This window comes from Apium graveolens, chromosome 11 (genome assembly GCF_009905375.1).
Source record: "Apium graveolens cultivar Ventura chromosome 11, ASM990537v1, whole genome shotgun sequence".
NCBI classification, from domain to species: domain Eukaryota; kingdom Viridiplantae; phylum Streptophyta; class Magnoliopsida; order Apiales; family Apiaceae; genus Apium; species Apium graveolens.
In genome coordinates, this window is record NC_133657.1 from 34487254 (window position 1) to 34500005 (window position 12752).

Genomic DNA, 12752 nt, shown 5'->3' on the forward strand with positions numbered 1-12752 from the left:
AGATGATGAGGAGGAAGCAGCTAAGGAAGGGGATCAGGAATCTCTGATCTCGCAAGACAAGGAATTTGCTCCAGTCACTTCTTCTCCATCAACTCCATCTCAGGAACCTGTATCTGACAAGGCTAATTCACCTTCTATATCTCTTGTTGATCCAGGCACAAGTGCTGAAATTGATATTCAGAACTTGGTTGTGCCTGAAATACTTTTGTTAGAAGCTCCAACAACAAATAATCCTTCCACAACACCTGTTACTGATGCTGTTCAAACTCCTGAGTTATCACTATCACCTTCTCTGCATCAAGATGATGATCAGATTTTAGGTGAGCATCAGGATATGGCTGTTGATCAGAACTTAGTATCAGATCAGCAATTAGAGGATGTTGAAGCCTCCATTGCTACTCACACAGTTGTCTTATCAGAAGATACTGATTCTTTAAGTTCTGATGCTGCAAATGTTGGAGATACTGGTGAAGCTGCTACAACTGTAGATGCTGATGCAGCAGGTCCTTCAGGACATACTCCTCCACTGACTCTTCCTAAGTCTGAACTGCTAAAGGAGTTTGTTATCAGGGATGCACCAGTACCTTGGAGTGAAACTCCTGCAGGTCAGGAGTGGACTAAGGAATGGAACTCAGTTTCATGTGTTCCAAATGCTTTACATCTTGCTGAGCACTTGACTAAAGCTGATGAAATGTTAAATTCTGATGATTTTAAAACCCAGCTTAGAGTCACTGCATTGAGTACTAAACATCTACAAGGTCTTCATTCCAATACTCATGCAGAGCTACACAAGATTCAGGAGAACTTTATTAAACAGGAACAAGTTTGGAAACTTGATAAGAAAAAGTTCTTCCAACCTACCATTGACAGGGTTGCTTATATTGAGAAAACTCAAGAGAAGCAACAAGCTCAGATTGATCAAATTCTGACAAATCAAGCTTCTCAGCAATCGCAACTTACTGAAATCCAGACCTCAGTGGAACTTACTTATCTCTCTTTTATTACCTGCTGATGCCAAAAAGGGGGAGAAGGTAATTAAGTCCAAATGCAAACCAACAAGTCACTGCAAGGAAAGGATGATGGAAAAGATGACCAAGGAAACTCTGAATGGGTAGTGGTCATAGTCAAGGTAGAAGGTTTACATCAAGACAAGCTAGTCACAGAACAAGTTCTGATACTGGGAAAAGAATAAGTTCTGCTGCTGGTAAAAGGATAAGTTCTGATGAACTTCTAGATCTTGATGAGGAAATGTCAAGACAGTTATTTCTTCAAGAAAATCCAGGGATGGACTTGGAAAGTTTAAAGGAAGAAGAAGCCAGACTTAAATCAGAGAAAGTCACATCTAAATCTGAAGCTTCTGGTAAAAAGTTACTTCCAAAACCTAAAGGCATTGTGATCAAAGAAAGGATACATACTGAAGAAACTTTGGCTAGATCACAACCACAGATAGATCCAAGATCCAAGGGTAAAGAAAAGGTTGGTGAACCTATCAAGCCTTATGTACCTCCTGAGGAAGAAGAAATTACTGATGGAAAAGATAATCTTGCTCTGACTTCAAGGAAAAGTTCTTAAAACAACCTTCTGACATGGCTCAAGTTGTTCAGAGTCAAGAAATTGTAAGTTCTGATATTCAGAAGAAGCAAGTAACCTCTGACAGTGCTCAAGTTAACTTGATATCAGAAAGAAGATCTAAATACACTCCTACCAGGATTCACTAAAGCAAAACAGACTCAACCTTTGAAGACTACTGCAAGTGGTTTTGAAGCAAGAGTAGTTACTGGAAAGGAAGCTAGAGATAAAACTGGATTGGGAAGTGCTGATGAAAGAAGAGTACACAACACTACTGATGATCCAACTTCCTTGTGTGAACCAGGTATTGGAGCAACTCCTGAAAGAATTGAATCAACTAGAATCTGTACAGATGGTTTACCATACCTACTTGAAAGAATACATCATGTTGTATTTCATGACAGATGGTAGGGTTTATCATATAAGACAAAATGCCATTCCGTTGAAGTATTTTGAAGAATTGGAGCATGTATTGTTCTTACTTCAAGTGGATGACAGAATAACAGAGACTGCTGCAAACTACTTAAAGGAACAGATTCAGAGACAGAAAAGACTTTATTCTGTTAAGTCTGACAGCAGATATGTTCCAAAGTACAGAAATCACAATGGTGATATTGTTGATATGAAGCCTAATACTGCACAGATCAGAACATATCTTGGTATTAAGGGGCTTGAATTCAATCTAGAGTCTAATAAGCTTATGTTATAAGACTAGATCGGGAGTTGAGAAAAGCAAAGATTAATGATCTCAGAGCTGCAATATTTCAAACTGGTGAAGATACTGCAGAGCTTAAAGATGTTAAAAGGAGAATGATTGATGAACTCAGATATGCTGAGAAATGTTTGTTGAAGAATTATCTCAGAACAACTCCTGACATCAGAGAGATCAGAAAATGATGAAGCCAAGTTGAAGATCTACAACTGCTTAAATTCTGATGTTTATACAGATTGAAGTTGTTATCAGAAGTTGAATTGGTAAAAACTTTAAGGACTGTAAGTTGTAGTTATCTTGTCTATTTCTCATGCATTTGTACTTAATGTTTTTGACATCATCAAATATCTGTTAAACTTGTATATTTTGTTAATTTACAAGTTGGGGGAGATTGTTAGATATATTTGATAATGTCATGGCTAATATGTTTTATGTTTAGATTTCAGATCTTATTTGAACAGAACAAATCAGTACTTAAACTGATCAGTACTTATACTGGAAGTCAGAACTTAAGGGATATCAGTACTTATGTCTCAGGAGATAGATATCAGAACTTAAGTGCTGAAGGACGATCAGATAAGGACAGTAGCTGATTAAAGTTAAGAAGATCAAGATAAACATAAGAAGAGATATGCATGAAGAAGGAATTCCGTGAAGAATGGAATACTTGGAATAGAAGATATCTGATTGATATATTTTAGGAAACAGAATTATATTCCATATCAATTAGCGAATATCTTGTAACTGTGTAGTATATAAACACAGGAATAGAGTTTACACTAGATGTGTTATCATTATCGAGAATATTATTAATTATAACTCTAGAAGCTCTCGTGATATTTTGTTCATCACTGAGAGATAACAGTTCCAGATTGTAACAGAGTTTATTGTTTTAATAAAGTTTGTTTTCTGTTACATAAGTTCTTGAAGTTTGATTTGGTTGTAATAAACACTGTATTCACCCCCTCTACAGTGAAAGTGTGACCTAACAGCAGAGTCTTGGAGATCTCGACAAGTCAAAGTTACCTCGAGAACTCAGAGACCTCGACAAGTCAAAACACTTGTAGAGAACTAAGAGATCTCGATAAGCCATTATACTTATCGAGATGCCAGTTCTCTATAACAACTGGAGATCTGGGCATGAAGCTCAGTACAAAATGCAGAAAATTTAAATATTCAAGATTATCAATCAACAAACGATCTAATCACTTAGATTGAAAAGTCTACAAAAGCAGCTTGAAGAGTACAAGATCAAAGGCCAAGATTAACTGACAAAGGAAAGTCACGAATCAACAGGATATGCAAGGATTCACTAAGCCAGAATTGGAAAGATTTAGAGATAACTTAAAGTAGGGCTTAGTACATCTTATTGCATGTTGTGTAAACCTGTGTTTGCTAATCTATAAGTAAACACTGGTCATTTGCTTTTAAAAATTTATATCAAACAGATCTAGTTTTTCTTGTAACTCTATTAAGGAAGAAGCTGAGTTCTTTACTTACAAAGAACCCAGGATTTGTATTAAAATACTAGCTTGATTTTAATACAAAATTAAGTGAGTTTTGAAATATTGTGTGCACTGTTTTACTCCAGCTAACATAATATTACTACATCTTTAATATGCTTTGTTAACCAAGTGAATAACATTAAAAATGCCTTAAAAATATCCAATACACATTCACCCCCTGTGTTGTATTCATACCTATCAGTTTGGCAGTCGCTCGGTACTCACTAAAATTACATAATTGTCCGACTTAACTAATTTATTATTTTAAGATAATTATCTTCTATAATATTACAAAAGAATGAACGGGGAAAAAGAGAGTTTTATCATAAATTAGATAAGATCATTGTTCACGACTCTAAAACTAATGTTGATAAACCAAATCAACAACGAAGATTGAACTAAATATATCTTTCCTCGGAATATTCTCCAACATTGATAGGAAATTGTTACGGATGGGAATTGAACCTGTATTATTTAGTGAGTTTATTAAATTATATTTTTTTAAACGTAATTATTATAAAATAGTTATTATAATATAATAAAAGATATATTTTACTTTACTTATTCAGACATTCTTACAGTTCTTATAAATATATTAAAAAATATTAATATAAAATAATAATTATTAAAACAACCTTGTATCGCATGGATTTAGACTAAACATTAAAAGTTTGATAGTTGGTCGGTACTTGTTGTAGTTACCTAATTGCCCTCACTTAATTAATTTATTAATTTGACATAATTATCTTATATAATATTATCTTTAAAAATTATGAAACCTTTAAAATAAAATTATATATACCGACACTGTAGGCTAGTATGAGATAATATTTGGTTAAATATAGAAGGTGTTCGGGCTAAAATAAAATAATAGATACTACTGACGGTGTAAAAACAATTATACTATTGAACCGAGATAAAAAATTAAACTAAAAAATAGTTCGTTGATCGATATAATGATATCAGGCTAAAAAATAACATATTTTTAACAACTATAATTACTACAATATTAAAATAAAAACAAAAAAAATTGTGCGTCGTACGGGTTTTAGGCTAGTGATTCTTAATTTTGTAATATATTTATTCTCAAGTCTCAACCCATGCATGACCTTCCAGGCTAAAGTTGCTCACGGGTTAGCGAATTCATAAAAATTGACACAACCTAACCCTTAATTAGGCCGACCAAACCGTGTCATCCAATCTCGTGGGATGGTTCTGTTAATTTTTGATTGATTATATCAGGATAACTCATTGTTTAGTTATTAAAATCGTAACCCAACTCGATCTAATTGTTAAGGCCCAACACATTACTGACTTCTAGTCCACTAGTCCCTAAACCTAAATGGTTAACCCTACACAACATAACACATACATATCTCATAACAAGTAACAACCTGCAGCCGCGTTTCTCTTTCCATTCGAATCTCAGTCTTATCGCGATTTGCAAGTTTTTCGCTGAATATATTTGCTCAATCTTTATTTGATTTATAAGTTGATTCTCTTACCATTTATTTATTTCACTAAATATATTCTTTTGATATCTTCATGTATTTTTTAGTATCTTATTTATCTATTTACCATTTATTTGATTGTGACTTGTATCATTTGATTCATTTCTCTCTACTGAATCAACATGTTAAATATTTATTATACGCGTCTTGATTTTAAAATATATTTGATTTTCTAAGTTTAATTCTTTCATTTTGATTTGTTTTGAAATATATTGCTTGACTGTGAGTTGTTTGGGTTTATCTTTCCTATTATCTTGTATCTTTTTAGGATCAAAATCTGACCAACCTGCATAAATCGAAGCAACCCGCCCTTTTTTCGGAAGAACGAGCCGAATCATCCCAAACTGAAATTTAATTGGACCCGAATATAGTGGGTTAGGTCAAGATTTAAAAATTACAACCCTTACCAACCAAACCCACCCCGTTAAATTATTACTATTTACAGGCCCATTATATATTTAGTTAGTTCTATCACTTTAGCCATTAAATGTTGAATCTATAATTCTGAGTTATACATACAATGGTTCTTGTTGATTCTAATTATAGTAGTAATGACTGATGCACATTTTCTATCATGAGATTTTATAGATCTAACTGCTTCAATTACTTGAAAATTTGATATCATGATACATAAAATAAAACATGTTTATACTTTTCTTTAATCTATTCATTTTTTCATATAAAAAAATATATTTTGTGTATCCGTATATTACTTGTCAGTTCATTAAAAATCTAAAATGTCAAATTAACCTCAACATAAAATGGCAACATCTAGTTTATATGTGTAAGATACAAAAATGCAGCAGCTTGATAGTCTACATTTTTGTTGCAATTAGTTTCAATCCCAATCATGATATTTTTAGCACTATCCGACCCAACCCTATATATAAATTATCGAGTTTGGTTAGAAAATATATATTTAGATTAACGGTTTAGAATTTTATAATCCAAATTAATTAGTGTTAGAAAACAAGGATCTCAAAATTAGGCAGGGAGTGAATGACTAGTTGAAAAACTTTCGATGTGTTTTGAAAAATTGACAACTACAACATAACTAGCTGCAGAAATATAACTATGCAAGAACATATATATATATATAAATTTAACTCAGTTTACTTTATATAAAATAAAGAAATTGTGCTATAGTTTCCAAGAAAACGACATAAACCAAATTTGAACTTTACGATTATGACTTTGAACTGGACTTTACTAATGGGGTTTTTGGACTTCACGACATAGCTCTTTTAGACTTCACGATATTTAACTTAGAGAAATTCCTGCAACTTATTGACTTCAAGAGTCATCCTTCTTCAATTTGCTACTTGAACAATCTTCATTGAACTTCTACCAATTGATTTATTTTATATACAAGACTGTTGTATAGAAATCCCTAAACTTTTATAGCATTATGAGTTGTCTATAAGTCAAACAATACATGTACAAAAGAAATCTATCATTAGTTCAAATGGTTGAATCCATTTTTCCATGTAAAGTGACATTGTTGCTTGAGTAGGCTTTTTATGATGGTATAAACATATCATGTACCTAATAATTGGGTCGGGTTATTTTGTTATCTTAATTCGGCCAAACCGACCTTTGTTCATCCTAATGGAATAAAATATTCCCTGAAATTATAACTATTAAACGAACTTATCCACTCCTAGTCCAACTCTAAATACCACCCAAAACCCAAACACTTACCAAAATCCAACATCTGCCCCGAACACCCCAACCTATGATGAACCTATTGAACTTAAATCCCCTTAAAAGGAGGAAGATGATGATCACCCACTCATAAGAAAGAAAAAACCGACAAGAACATCTGATGTATGGGATATTTCACTAAAATAATAGGTGGAAATCACATGAGTTTAGGTACACATGCAATTAATGTAGAGCGAATTATGCTTGTCATAGTATAAGAGTTGGAACAAATAATTTGTGAGTTCAGTTGAAGAAATGTAAGAAGTATCTGAATAATTTGGCTGATAAGACTCGAAAAGTGCTTAGTTTTAGACGTGAAATCGAAGTAGAGGGCAGTTTATTGGTTTTTACTTTAATAAGGTGAGCTGCAAGAACGCATTAGCTAAGTTTGTGGCAAGAGATGAACAAGCCTTCAAAATCGTAGAATGGGCAGGTTTTAATGATTTGATCAATAAGTTGCAACCTAAGTTTGTTGTCTCTAGTCGAATGATTATTACTAAGGACATAGACACACTTTCCTTCAATGAATATGTAAACTGAAAAAAGAATTGACGATATCGGGTAAAAAGGCCGTGAGTTTAACAACCAGTTGTTGGACATCTCGAACTCAATTATTCCATATGCGCCTCACCGCGCACTACATCGAATCTGATTGAACACTACAAAAAATGATAATAAAATTTTGTCAAGTTTTAAATAAAAAAGGAGAGATCATTGGCAAGATGATCAAGGGCTGCTTGCTTGATTAGAGGATTGAAGGAGATTCAACGCGGGAAAATATTCCGTTCTTGATGATGAACATCTCCATGCTTGATATGGTGCTCTCATCATTAACTTAATTATCATTTATGGACTAACAAACCTAAATGATCCAATTGCTTCTATCCATAATTTATTTAAATACATTCAATCGTCTCTGGCAAGACTATTAAAATTCAGAGCTTGCGCAGAAAAGGAAAAAATTGATCATTAGAGGGGGACTAGTTTTAGACGTGCCTACAAGGGGGAACAACACATATTTGATGCTGGTTGCGGCTCTTCAATTTGAAAAAAGTATTTACATGGTATGGAAAAAAAGGATGACAAATTGACGAGCCACTTTATCTATAAGGTATGAAGAAGAGTATTCTATGACTAATAAGTTCAACATACTATTTTGGTTGAAAAATAATTCTAGCGGGTATACGACTTTATCTAAGAATTCTAATGACACACTCGTTATTACATGAGCCACTTTATCTATAAGGTATGAAGAAGAGGATTCTATGACTAATAAGTTCAACATACTACTTTGGTTGAAAAACAATTCTAGCGGGTATACGACTTTATCTAAAAATTCTAATGACACACTCGTTATTTCAGTGTCTACCGTTACTTCAGAACATTCAACACGAGTGGACGAATAAAGATCCATTCTGGTGTTCTTTGTGCTGAAAATGATGAAGACATTCATATATACTCAAAGTTGGTTGAAGGATAGATATAGAAGGATTAGATGAACACTAATCTGGATGAAACTTTTCATACGAGTTTGCTAATGCCGAAGAATGTGAAAAATTCATTCCATGTTTTTTTCAATAAGAATTTATATCATTTATCATGTATACTTGATCAATTTTTATTATAAAATATATTGTAAATAATGTGGGAAAAGGAGGACAAAACTGCATCAAATAAGAAGGACATGAGTAACAACACTGTCGATCTGAGTGATGAGTGATAAGTTTGCTTATCCATTATCGGTCTCTCTCTGTTAGTAATTTTATGTTTTTATTCGAAGTAAAAAAATAAATTGTTATTTAAACTATTTTGTGATATGCTTTAATTAAGACTTTCTATAATTATAAATATACTGGATAACTGTGATATTTAAAATTTTGACTTGACTTCCTATTTTAAGTTTGTTAATCAATGTTAATTTGCTATAATATAAGGGATTTTCTATGGTGTGCCCAAGGGCACATAATAGTCAGTAATTCCCATATAAATGGACTCTTTTTATTAGTTATTGAATAATAAATGTTAATGACCCTCTGCATTCAGATCAATTCCACCGATAAGAGTTAGTGACTAGAAAGACCGATAATATAATTTGGACGGATTTTTTTTTCTTACTCAACCAAACATCAAATAATCTAGTTATACATCTCAAATAAATATTATTTTTCTTGCTAGAAAAAGATGATTTTTTTATGTAAAATTAAAGATTATAAATAGGTAAATAGGGGCACATCAAAGTCACATCACAAAAGATCACTCCACTCCGCGAGTAAAACCCTCACTCTCATCTCTTCAGCCGCCTCATCTCCTCTGCGCTTCTCAGGTATCTTCATTTCTCTATACAACACCTATACATACATATATAATATGTTCGTATCACTGGCTCGATCTTGCACATTACATGAATTAACGAATTTGATTGATTTATACTACTTTTGCTGTTCATTTGTTGCGATTGTGCCTTTTTCTGTTTTAATTACCATAGAACTGTGAAATGTTTGATTTTTTTATTTGTGTAATTTTTTTAAAATTTTTTTGACTAATTATTGATACTCGTAGACTTACATACAGTTGATTTAGATTTCAATCATTTCACACTTAAACCTTAATTTGTTACTGCATTATATTAATATGATATGTTATTCTGGCGATGAATTTAGTGCTATTTCTGCGGCTTACTGTGCAGTTGTTTCCGTTGATGTTTCACCTAGATCTGTAAATTCACCTAGATCTGTAAAAATTTGAATGTAATTGAATAATTAATGTTGCTGTACTGTTGCTTGTGCACATGCCTTTTCGATTTTTTAGGTTTTACTTTTACCGTTTGAGTTTTGGAATGTGCTTGAACTTGTCTTATGGATGTAGATACACGAGTAGATGACGATTATAACTGAGATTCGAGTGTTTATTTGTGTTAGAAATTTTCTTATACCAGTATAATATCCGAACCATTTAATTGAGATTCCTGCCCAAGTTGTCTTACCCTGAGAAAAATAATTTTACGGAAATTATGATCAAGTTCTAAGTAATTTTACGGATATTGAAATTATAATATTTCCGTATCATTTCTAATAGTACATTTACGTATCGGTTTTTTTTAGTTTTACCTTTCTAGCATGTGAGATATTACCTTTTCTAGCAAATTATGGATTTTGCTGGTAATAATTATATATTAGCAACATGTCTTGAAAGAGATGTACATGTTTCCTCTACAAAAACTGTATTTTTTTTTGCTAAGTCAAAAACTGTATTTCTTATTGGTTGTTTTAACTCACGTGGAAACATAATATTTATATTGGCTGCCTGATGTGGTTATAGAATCCTTGCAATTGATTTTGTTTGTCTTTATTCAAAGTCGGTGATCTTTATTCTTTGGTGTTTGTATATAATATGATATGCAACTTATATTACATCAAAAATGAACATTATATGATATGTGTCAGCTACATGTTATATTATGAAATCTAACGTGTCTTGATACTCTGCACGGGTATTCTGCCGTGTATAGTGGCGCTGATTTTAATTTTCATTTGCATCTTCAAGCACAATGTCTGCTGTGTTCCGTTTGTATTTTTCCTGCCGCCTTACAGTTTTTATTTTATGTTACAGCAAATTTGGCATATCTTTTACCCAAAATGTCAGATCCTCGAGGCCCCACTTCGCCCTAAAAGAAAGAAGATCTGGGTTGATTATTTTGTCAACTTCCGCTGGATTATTGTTCCTTTGTTGTCCTCCCTATCTCCTTCACATTGTACTTCCTTACCTATCTTGGAGATGTCAGATCAGAGTGGAAGTCCTATGAGAGCGTCAGAAGGAACATGATGAGAATGTTAAGAAGGTTGTGAAACGCCTCAAGCAGAGGAATCCGTCAAAGGATGGTCTCGTCTGCACAGCCCGGAAACCTTATATTGCTGTTGGGATGCGAAATGTTGACTACAAGCGTGCTCGACATTTTGAGGTTGATCTTTCCACTTTCCGCAACATTCTTGAAATTGACCAAGAGAGAATGATTGCGAAATGTGAACCTCTAGTTAATATGGGACAGATCACCAGGGTCACTGTTCCAATGAATCTTGCCCTTGCTGTTGTTGCTGAGCTTGATGATCTCACTGTTGGTGGTCTCATTAATGGCTATGGGATTGAGGGGAGCTCCCACAAAATGGCCTTTTTGCTGACACTGTCGTGGCCTATGAGATTGTTCTAGCAGATGGGCGGGTTGTAAGAGCCACAAAGGACAATGAATATTCCGACCTTTTCTATGCTATCCCATGGTCTCAAGGGACACTTGGTCTGCTTGTCTCGGCTGAAATTAAGCTGATACCTGTTAAGGATACATGAAGCTGACATATACACCCGTGAAAGGTAATCTAAAAGAACTGGCACAGGGATATTGATTCTTTCGCGCCTAGAGATGGAGATCAGGATAATGATGAGAAGGTGCCAGATTTTGTGAGACTATGATTTACAATCCTTCAGAAGCTGTTTGCATGACAGGAAGATATGCTCGAAGGAGGAGGCGAAGAAGAAGGGCAATAAAATTAACGAAGTTGGTTGGTGGTTTAAACCATGGTTCTACCAGCATGCAGAGAAGGCATTGAAGAACGGAGAGTTTGTGGAGTACATTCCAACCAGGGAGTACTACCACAGGCACTAGATGTTTGTATTGGGAAGGGAAGCTTATCCTTCCATTTGCTGATCAGTGGTGGTTTAGGTATACCCTTGGCTGGTTGATGCCACCCAAGGTCTCTCTGCTCAAGCTACTCAAGGGGAAGCCATTAGAAACTATTACCATGAGATGCATGTTATTCAGGATATGCTTGTTCCACTTTACAAGGTTGGCGATGCTCTAGAGTTTGTGCACCGTGAAATGGGGTAATTTTGTTAATGTAATTTGTGTAGGTACTTTATATATTTATTTATTATATAACTGTATGTTGCATCCACCCAAATAAAGTAAATAATCTTTGAAAGATTGATGCGTTACAGTACATGTGCATGCTAAGTTTGGACTAAGCTGATGGCTTTCAGACCTTGATTATACATATCTAGGAAAAAAGTTTCATAGGAGAGGTAACATACCCCATGGCCTGACATCGTGGAAACATAATTAAGTACTAAAAAATCTGGATTGGATTAAGCTGTAATATGATTTTTGCTGATTAAATTTCAATCTAAGTTCTCTCATGACAAACTCGATGTTCTATGATTCTGTCTACCTATTACAATATAACAAATTTTATTGTTCAAGTTATCCTATAATGATGTTTTTCTTTGTCACAGCTTTATCCGCTTTGGCTTTGCCCACACAAACTGTACAAGCTACCTTGCAAGACAATGATTATCCTGAACCAGGATTTGAGCTACATCACAGACAGGGGGACACATCCTATGCTCAGATGTACACAGATGTTGGAGTGTACTACGCTCCGGGACCCGTGTTAAGAGGTGAGAGTTTGATGGTGCAGAGAGCTGTGCGTCGACTCGAGAGCTGGTTGATTGAAAACCATGGTTCCAGCCGCAGTATGCCGTGTCTGAGCTCAATGAAAAGATTTCTGGAAGATGTTTGATGCCGAGCTTTACAGCATGCAGGGGAAGTATGGAGCTGTTGGAAACCTTTAGAGTGTGTACTACAAGTGTAAGAAAGGTAGGAAGACTGAGAAGGAGGTGCAGGAAGCCGAGCAAGCCCATCTTGAGACAGCTTATGCTGAAGTGGACATGCCTGTAGATTGATTTTTGAGGTTTAATGTGAGA

The 12752-nt window shown here is 34.2% G+C and overlaps 1 pseudogene; it reads left to right on the forward strand.

Moving 5' to 3' along the window:
- The first annotated feature begins 1966 nt into the window (after window positions 1–1966).
- Window positions 1967–12746, forward strand: LOC141697709 (delta(24)-sterol reductase-like; annotated as a pseudogene).
- Window positions 12747–12752: the final 6 nt, after the last annotated feature.